Source organism: Cnephaeus nilssonii, assembly GCF_951640355.1.
Source record: "Cnephaeus nilssonii genome assembly, chromosome: X".
In the NCBI taxonomy this organism is placed as follows: Eukaryota; Metazoa; Chordata; class Mammalia; order Chiroptera; family Vespertilionidae; genus Cnephaeus; species Cnephaeus nilssonii.
In genome coordinates, this window is record NC_137071.1 from 35,493,150 (window position 1) to 35,503,720 (window position 10,571).

General features: G+C 38.4%; 1 protein-coding gene across 1 annotated transcript in view; it reads right to left on the bottom strand.

The window, feature by feature from the left end:
- The window catches only part of ATP7A (ATPase copper transporting alpha), a 204,527-nt gene extending 194,455 nt beyond the window's left edge, over positions 1-10,072 (bottom strand). Inside the window, exon 1 of the mRNA XM_079765248.1 lies at positions 9,885-10,072. The gene's annotated coding sequence lies outside the window, so the exon portion shown is untranslated. The remainder of the gene's footprint in view (positions 1-9,884) is intronic.
- Between the last annotated feature and the right edge of the window lie 499 nt (positions 10,073-10,571).

Consider the following 10,571-nt stretch of genomic DNA (forward strand, 5'->3'; position numbering starts at 1 on the left):
TATTTGCCAATGTTATCTCCGATAAGGGTTTAATCTCCAACATTTACAGGGAACTCATACACCTTAACAAAAGGATGATAAACAACCCAATCAAAAAATGGGTAACAGACCTAAATAGATAATTTTCGAAAGAGGACATAAGGAAGGCCAAGAGACATATGAAAACATGCTCAAAGTCACTAATCATCCAAGAGATGCAAATCAAAACAACAATGAGGTACCATCTCACACCTGTCAGAATGGCTATCATCAACAAATCAACAAATGACAGGTGTTGGCGAGGATGCAGAGAAAAAGAAACCCTCGTGCACTGCTGGTGGGAATGCAGACTGGTGCAGCCACTATGGAGAACAGTATGAAGTTTCCTCAAAAAATTCAAAATTGAACCCCCATTTGTCCCAGTGATCCCACTTCTAAGAATATATCCCAAGAAACTAGAAACACTAATCAGAAAGGATATATGCACCCCTATGTTCATAGCAGCACAATTTACAATAGCTAAGATTTGGAAACAGCCTAAGTGCCCATCAGCAGATGAGTGGATTAAAAAACTGTGGCACCAAAAAAAACACACAAAACTGTGGTACATCTATACAATGGAATACTACGCTGCTGTAAAAAGGAAGGAACTCCTACCATTTGCAACAGCATGGATGGAGCTGGAGAGCATTATGCTAAGCGAAATAAGTCAGTCAGAGAAATAAATATCACATGATCTCACTCATTTGTGGATTATAATGAACAACATAAACTGATGAACAAAACCAGATCCAGAGACTGAGAAGCATTGATCAGATGCTCAAACCTCAGAGGGAAGGTAGGGGAGGGTGGGGGTAAGGGGGAGAGATCAACCAAAGGACTTGTATGCATGCACATAAGCATAACCAATGGACACAGACACGAGAGGGGTGAGGGCATGAGCGGGGGTAGGGGCAATGGGGGGATAAGGACACATATGTAATACCTTAATCAATAAAAAAAATTAGTTTGCACACAACTTTATAAGAATATAGCTATTTTGCAGAGTAGGTTGGACATGAATAAAGCCTTTTTCATTGCCAACATTTTATATTTCAGAAATTATTCATCAGGTATGGTTCAGCATTTGGCAGTTAAGAGACATTCAATAGCCCAGAGTCTGTGGCTCACTAATTCTACAAGCAGATTGGTGAAGAAGTAGAATGAGTACATCAGGGTCATATGACTTGCTAGCTGTCATAATGAGTTTTGAGATACCATGTACACATACTGTAGGTGTATTGTAGGCTACTGGTGCCCTCCCAATGTGAGTTTTCCATTTTCTATGGTGTAATGTAGAAATTAAATATTGTTTGCAGTATATAAATATACTATAATTGATTATAGTATATTAAATATACTATAATTGATTCGTATATTGCTCTGGTAATCTACTAAATTTATAGAACAGCAAAACTATAATTTAAAATTTTATTATGCAGATTGTTAAAACTACATTTGCAGTAAATAATGTATGAAAAGAATAATAGTAACTACTTTGTATGTAAATTGCCTACCAGGTACTGTTTTTAGGGCTTATATGTATTAATTCATTGACAATCCTAAGAGTCAGGTACTTTTATTGCCCCCAAATTTTGAGGAACTTAGGCAAAAAAAAAAAAAGTAAGAAATCTGTCTAGCGTCATACAAGTAAAGTAGTAAGCAGAGGAGCTGGGTGGAATTCCAATCCAGGCAGTCTGGTGCCACAGACACCATTCTTTAATCCTATGTTATAGTGCCTCTCCAAAACAGCACATCACAGTATAGTAGTGAAGTTAAGATGCTTTGACGTTGTCAGGAGAATAATATACAATAGTCCAAAAAATGTAACCAGCAATGTTCCAATTTATACTTATCAACTTTTACTGCATGATCTCATAGTACAGTTTAATTGAATAACATATCATAAATATCAAAGTCTAACCAAGTTCAAAGATGTGCTTCCTGTAAAGATGATAAAACACACATAAACCATTTCTTTTCTTGGGAGACTCTGAGAATACAAATAATATAAGACTAACATCATTTTAAACATTGGACATTTTAGCATATATTTAAATAAGTTAATAAAATAAAAACAAAACTATGGATCCTTACTTTTTAATTTAGTTTGACACTACCAAGGAAATTTTGAGCTGCCAATACTTTAATTTTTTTAAATATGTTTTTACTGATTTGAGAGAGAGAGGAAGGGAGAGGAAGAGAGAGAGAAACATTGATAGGCTGCCTTCTACACTCCCCCTACTGAGGATCGAGTCTGCAACCCGGGCATGTGCTCTGACCTGGAATCAAACCAGCGACCTCTTGGTTCATGGGTTGATGCTCAACCACTGAGCCATACCACCAGGCAACACTTTAGCTTTTAATCATCAAGTAAATTTGTTCATTCATACTTCCAAAAAAGATAAATGAGCATGTATCTCTCTTTTTTTAAAAATATACTTTTTAATATATTTATATTGTTTTCAGAGAGGGAGAAAAAGAGAGAAACATCAATGATGAGAGAGAATCACTGATCAGCTGCCTCCTGCATGCCCAACTCTGGAGATCAAGCCCACAACCCAGGCATTCCCCAACTGGGAATCAAACTCAAACTTCCTGGTTCACAGGTCAATGCTCAACCACCAACCCACACTGGCCGGGCTGGACATTTCTCTCTTTTTAAAAAATCTTTATTGTTGAAAGTATTACATATGTCCTCCCGCCCCTCCCCTCTGCCCCAGGCCTTCACCACCCTATTGTCTGTGTCCATGGTTTATGCATCCTACCTAATAATAGACAAATATGCAAATTGACCGCACCTTCGCTATGCCCGCGATTGGCCAGGAGACCCGGGGGGGCGGGACTCGGGGCGGCTGATTGGGCCGGCAGGACGCTGAGCTCGAGCTCAGCGTCTGCGCCATGGCTGTGCTGCGGCACAGAAGGGGCCTCTGGGGCAGCGAGCTCATGTCCCACCGCGGACCATCAAAAGCGGGGGAGCTGGGTGCCTGTCCGCTCAGGCACCAGGCCTTTCAGAAGCCTCCACCCCGCTGGAGGCTTCTGAAAGGCCTGGTGCACCAGCGGACAGGCACCCAGCTCCCCCGTGATCGAAAGCAAAAGCGTGGGAGCTGGGTGCCTGTCCGCTCAGGCACCAGGCCTTTCCGAAGCCTTCGCTGCGCCGGTGGCTTCTGAAAGGCCTGGTGCACCAGCGGACAGGCACCCAGCTCCCCCGCGATCGAAAGTGAAAGCGTGTAGGGGACCCTACATGTGCATGATTCAATCATGCACTGGGCCTCTAGTATATGTATAAAGTTCTTTGGTTGATCCCTTCCTGCCCCCCCCCTTCCCTCTAAGAATCATCAGTCTGTTGCATGCTTCCATATCTCTGGATCAATTTTGTTTGTCAGTTTATTTTGTTCATTAAATTCCACATATAAGTGAGGTCATATGGTATTTGTCTTTCTCTGACTGGCTTATTTCACTTTGCATAATAATCTCCAGGTCCATCTATGCTGTCTCAAAGGGTAAGAGATCCTTCTTTTTTACTGCTGCATAGTATTCCGTGGTGTAAATGTACCACAGCTTTTTTATCCATTCATCTACTGATGGGCACTTGGTTGTTTCTAGATCTTAGCTATTGTAAATTGGGCTGCTATGAACATAGGGGTGCATATATTCTTTCTGGTCGGTGTTTTGGGTTTCTTAGGATATATTCCTAGAAGTGGGATCACTGGGTCAAATGACAGTTTCATATTTAATTTTTTGAGGAAACTCCATACTGTTTTCTATAATGGCTGCACCACTCTGCATTCCCATCAGCAGTGTACTAGGGATCACTTTTCTACACAATGCATCCTCGCCAGCACTTGTCATTTGTTGATTTGTGTTTTTGTTTGTTCGTTTTTATGTCTTTATTGATTTCAGAGAGAGGAAGAAAGAGAGATTGAAACATCAATGAGAATCATTGATTAGCTGCCTCTTGCATGCCCCCTACTAGGGATCGAGCCCACAACCCAAGCATGTGGCCTTGCCCAGAATAGAACCCGGGACCCTTCAGTCCACAGGCGGACACTTTATCCATTGAGCCAAACTGGATGGAGCTCATTTGTTAATTTGTTGATGATAGCCATTCTGACAGGTGTGAGGTGATACCTTATTGTTGTTTTAATTTGTCTCTGATGATCAGTGACTTTGAGCATTTTTTCATATGTCTCTTGGCCATCTATATGTCCAATTTGGAGAAGTGTCTATTTAGGTCCTTTGCCCATTTTTTAATTGGATTGTTTGTCTTCCATTTGTTGAATTGTATGAGTTCCTTATATATTTTGGATATTAACCCTTTATCAGATGTATCATTGCCAAATATGTTCCCCAAACAATGGGCTCTCTTTTCATTTTGTTGATGGTTTCTTTTGCTGCACAGAAGCTTTTTATTTTGATATAGTCCCATTTGTTTCTTTTCTCCTTAGTTTCTATTGCCCTAGGAGATGTACCAGTAAACATATTGCTATGAGAGATGCCTGAGATTTTGCTTGGACATTTCTTTCTGTAGGACAAACAATATACTTAATTATAGGACCTAATCTCATTTTGCTCAAATGTCTATGTTCTTTAAAAAATACAGTTCAAAGGGCTGGCAACTGAGTATGCTGTTGTCTTTTTCAATCGGGAGGGAGAAAAAAATACATTTCAGCCTTAGCTGGTATTTCTCAATGGTTAGAGCATCACCCTGTACATCAAAGGGTTGCAGGTTCAATTCCCAGTCAACGGCAGGTATCTGGGTTGTGGGTTCTCTCCCTGCCTCTGGTAAGGGCACGTGTAGGGGCAACCAGTCAATGTGTCTCTCTCACATCTATGTTTCTCTCTCTATCTCTCCCTCCCTCCCTCCCTCCCTCCCTTCCACTCTTTCTGAAAAGCAATGGAAAAAATATCCTTGGGTGAGGATTTAAAAAAAAAATACAGTTGAGCCCAGCCAGTATGGTTCAGTGGTTGAGCATTGATCCATGCACCAGGAAGTTGCTGGTTCCATTCCCAGTCAGGGCACTTTGCCAGTTGTGGGCTCAATCCCCAGCAGGGGGCGTGCAGGAGGCAGCCAATTGATGATGTTTCTCATCCATGTTTCTCTCCCTCTCCCTTCCTCTCTATCTAAAAATCAATAAAAAACATATTTTGAAAAAATACAGTTCATTTTTGTTAGGTAAGAGTATAGGTTCTTAAGCCAGATTGACTAGCTAATCTCATTTTAGCCACTTGCTAGGTCTAGGATTAAAATTTTGCCCTGATATCCCCCTTTTCTCCCCCCATTTCAACAATAAAGGTAAATTTAAAAAAAATACATGGAGCTATATATTCACTTTGATCTCAGTTTTGACTTACAGAAATATACAAGCACATATACTTTCATATATATGCATATATTTCAGGATTTAATAAAGCTGAATACTTTAAAATTTTTGCCCTATGAAAGAATATGTCAACTCTTACCAAAGTGCAAATAACAAAGTACCGGATTTATTTTTCCACATCAGACAGAGGAACAATTCTGGCATTTTTCACTTAAATGCAAAAAAAAAAAAAAAAAAAAAGAGTGAAAGTCTGGCAGGTGTGGCTCAGCAGTTGAGCATTGACCCATGAACCAGGAGATCACAGTTCAATTCCTGGTTAGGGCATATGCCCAGATTGCAGGCTCGATCCCCGGTAGGGGGCATGCAGGAGGCAGTCGATCAATGATTCTCTCCCATCATTATGTTTCTACATATCCCTCTCTCTACCTCTCTCTCTAAAAATAAATAAAACTTTTTTTTAAAGAGTGAAAGGTTCAGGATCCAATGACTTACCACTTGCCCTAAAGTTAATTTACAGGAATTCGTAAGTTATATTTGTAATAATACAGTGAACAATCCCAATCATACCCTGACACTCAAGGTCAAATAACACACTATACTATATAAATTATTCCTTTATTCAGCATTATACAATGAATTTAAGACTTTAAAACTATCTGAAGACTACAAAGGTTTATCCTGTTATCACCTAGCTAGAAAAAGATGAGCAAGATAAAACACTGCTTTAGATAGACAATACCTGAAGATATATGACACCAATCTGATTGCTAATACATAAAAATGAACTTACTGTTGTGATTAGAAATTAATACCAAGATATTGTGACTATAAATCTGAACTAAAAAATGATATTAATAATTAACAGTAGAACAGTATAGTAAAATAAGAAAAAACATTTATTGAATTGTGGCTATAAATCTGAACTAAAAAAATATATAAATGGTATAGTAAAATAAGAGAAAACATTTCTTGACCAAAATGAAAATAGTTGTATACAAATAATTTAATATTAGTGTTTTAATAATATAATTAATATATTTATCAATAATCAATATATGGTACTTTATTTTATTAAATTAATAATAGTATAATCATTAAATAATAATTCTTAGAGCAAATAATTTTAGCATCACCAAAAAAAATTAGAAATGTTTTTTCCTGCCATTTTAAGTGCAAGGATTACCAAAGATTACACTTGGAACGCTTTAACAACTAAGTTCTCTGTTTTTGTTAGCTCAAGGATCAACTCTTAATTATCCTCATGACAGTGTAGGTCAACTACAAATTTATCCTAAATAGCCCTGAGAATTTTTTTTTAGAATTCCACTGTGAAATTCTTTCTCCCTGTTCTTATATCTCTGTTGACAGTTTTTCACGTCTTAACAGAAGCCCTCTTAGTGCTCTCCTCTCACAGAGTGGCAGGTAGTGTACTTCAGGTGAACACTCAAGAGGGCAGAAACCAGTTTCTTCACAATTCCAGGAAGCATACAGTGCTTTTTGAACTCTCAGGTGGGGGCAGGGGAGGGAAGTAATTCTAATATTATTCCTTCCCGATCTGCTTTGGTTGGGGACATCAAATACATAAGCAGGATCAGCATCAGTTAAAACAAAACAATAATTTTTACAAACAAAATCAACTAAGGGAAATGGCCAGGCTAAAACAATTTCCCTAAGATTTGAAATAACCCATTTACTTCAATCAGTAAATTGTTAAAATGCACTTCTGATTATAGGTCTGGAAAACTGGAATTCTACACTAGAGAATTACAAAGCAAAAAACAGGTTAAAAATTAAATCCTTGAGACACAGCTGTATAATTCTAAATGTGGGCAGAAAACATGGGACAAAGCACAAGTAATTGGCTCAAAATGGGGATATTTTATCGTCGTTTCCTTCAAGGAAAGAAGTATCTGTGAAAACTGATGTAACCTACCACTATCCCACACATTTGAGTCCATAAGGATGAGGAAATCACTTACATTTTTTAACAGTGCTGGAGAAACTAGGAACATATTTATGAAACCAGAAACATCCTACTCTTTCACTTTAATGAAACACATTCCAAAAGTCTTGTGATACATTTCCTGCCATACTATCTCAGCAAGTAAGTTATATCACATTAAATAAACCTGAAGACAAATGTATAAGTTAAAAACAGGATTGCTGGGATGGTAAATTGAAATGAATAGGCCTGACTGTGGTCTGCCTCTCCACTCCCTGTTCCCATCTTAATTTATGTCCTAAGAAAGATCACTATTTAAAAACCAAACTCTGTGAAACCTTTAAATGTTCTACTGCACTTTAACAAAGATGAATAAAGGAAATTTTGAGGCAAAACTCCCAAATATTATTCTCATCATGTCAGACAAATCTCTTCTCAAAATTTATTTTACCTACTGGCAAATGAAGATTATTTTCACTCATTGGGATGTCAAAAGTATTGATTAAAGATTTCCAAGTGTGTGTAGACTGGCAAACTTTAATTATAACAAGGGTTTATAAAAAGGAAATCTATTGCCTTAGAGCCCTTAGAGAAATAAAGGTTGTAGTGTATTAGTTGAGGTTATTTTTGCTCACTCTCTTGCTCTCATTTTCAAATACATTTTACTGCTTTTGCATGTACTTTTAAAAGAAAAACAATCTTCTGCATTACAGACCAGAGATGTTAACCTATCCTCTGGAGGGATTATTGTTTAAGCTAACCCTACCAAGAGGCCACGAATCTAGTCCTTTTTAAGACTATGGTTGGAAAATAATAGATTCTATCAGGTTAAGACCAGTAGAGAAATCAGTTTGAAGGAGAAAAGGAAATGCTGAAATTCCTTGTGGAAAACCTGGGACAGCTTCTGGCTTTAGACAATGTTGTTATTCATTCCCAGCAATTTAGAAAATGATTCCAAATTATATTTTAGACACAACACTCAATCAAAATTAAGGTACCTATAGCAAGCTTCACTTTTTTCTCTTTTTGATTTGAGTTTATGTCAGAAATAAATATCATACTACATTAACACTGTTTTTGACATTACATATATTTTTTCTATATATAAACTTTTTATGGATTAAATGTTTAATGTTACCAGGAGTAGAGAATATCACCAATACAGAAGAAAAAAAAAACAGTGGATATATTATGAGGTGATGGAATTACGGGTGATTTCTATTTGTTTTTATTTTTCAATTACATTGACATTCTACTCCACCATCTTGACCAGACGTGTATAAACTTTTTTATTGGCTGCAGGGTAGTTGGATATGGTTGTAAGTTTACCAGTTTTGTATTATTTTCTTTTTCTTTTAACCAGTAAAATCTTAGAAGATATAGCTGTGTTAGAAATTGGGATGTTAACATACAGTGTGTTGTTGGATGTCCTGCATCTTTCTAGCCCCCCAAGCCGTTGCTCACATTATTTTTTCTACCTGGCCTGCCCTCCACTACAAAGCTAAATTCTATCCATTCTTCAAGGCCTAGTTTAAATGCTCCCTTCCCTGCACTCTCATAACACTTTCTGTTTCTAATATACGTTACTTAGATTACAAGGGTATATTAGTCTTTCCTACTACACTGTGAGACCTCCAGTATATAAAAAAAAAAAACCCTCTCATGTCATGACTGTAGATATAAGAAAGTTTAAGAGATAAAAAAATAACATCTTAACCAATGTCATCCCAATACTTAATTAAAAATACATTTTTAAAAATCTCAGTTCAAAATATCCTTTAAAAGAATTAGAAAAGCAGCCTAGTTATTCAATCACTGAGACTGCTAGAATCCAGAATCTTCATAACTAAACTCAACTACTTGAGTGCAAACTCTCAAGCCAGCCACTCTGGCCTATTTCTTGTTTATGCACCCTATCACCCACCCCCACACCTCAATATCACCTAATTCAATGTTCTGCACACAGTCTCAATACAAAGCATGAACACATATTATTGTAGATGAAGAAGCTGTAATTAAAACAAAGATGAAATGCTGAAAAATATTGACTTGTGAACCCCGATAAGTATTGTCGGTGATTAAGATAACGACCCCTCTACAACAAAAAAAGTGACAAAGATAAAGATGACACAGTGTGCGACAAGGATGGTGAGTAACTTTACTGGGAAGGTGACAGAATGAGTAAAACAGAATAGAAACAAAAGTGCTCCCTCAGTTTAGCTTATGCTCCCAGAGGGACACAAGAAGCAAAACAAGTTTTATATTATTTCATTGATGATGACATGATCAGTCTATGTGACTTCCAATATCGGGCACAGACCTTCCAAATTAATTAGGTAATAAGATAGGCCACGGATGATCAGGACACTACCCCACTAGGGTACAAGAAATTGACACAGGTCAGGACCTAATCTCCCCATCTCATGCCCCTCGAAAGGGAAGTAAAACAAGAGTGTGGTAAATACTGGAGTTGTGAAGAAGTGAGTTTGGAGACCGCCCCAGATTAAAATGACGTTCTTGCCACACTCAGTAGCACAGAGTGACAGTAGAGAGCACCCCTCCAGTAGAAGGGGTCGACGGGAAGCCGATATAAGACTTACCCGGTTTTTGTCCTATGGTTAAACCTCGGGAGCTACGTAGCCCGTGACAGCAACAAATCCACGCGCGGAGGCTGCAATCTCACACGGCGGGAGAAGTCATAGTAGCTGCGGTGGCGGCGGCGGCAACTCGTGCCTCTGTGGCTTCTCTTCCTCTACCCGCTGCAACCTGCCAGGCGCCTTTACCTCTCCTTCCCTCCTCCCCCCACTTCCGGGTGTTGCCCAGGCCGGAAGCAGGGCGGGCGAGGCTGGGAGACAGACACACGTCACGTGAGAGGGAACACAAGGGCTACAGTCAAGCTTTCCGGTTTCCTGCTGCCCCCTGGCTGGCAAGCGACCTGGGTAAGTTTTTTAGGCGCTACAGAGCGCCTCCTTCTTCCTTCACCAAAACCGAAACAAAACAAAAACCCATCCAAATTTCTGTCACCAGTAGTTTCCTAACCTCCAGCCAAGAAGTAATAGAGCTCCTTGTACTAGTAAATTATCTTCCCAATAGTTTAGCCTTTCCGAGCATGAAATTAACGCACGCCTGTTGGATTGTGTAGCCCAACTCCAGATGTAAATGCTAGAACCATAAACTTGCTCTCGATCTCTCCACTGAAAAATGATTGCCAAAATTTTTTAATTCATAAGTTTTATATATATACTTATTTTTTTTTAATTCATGCATTTAAATTCATAATCTTTGTG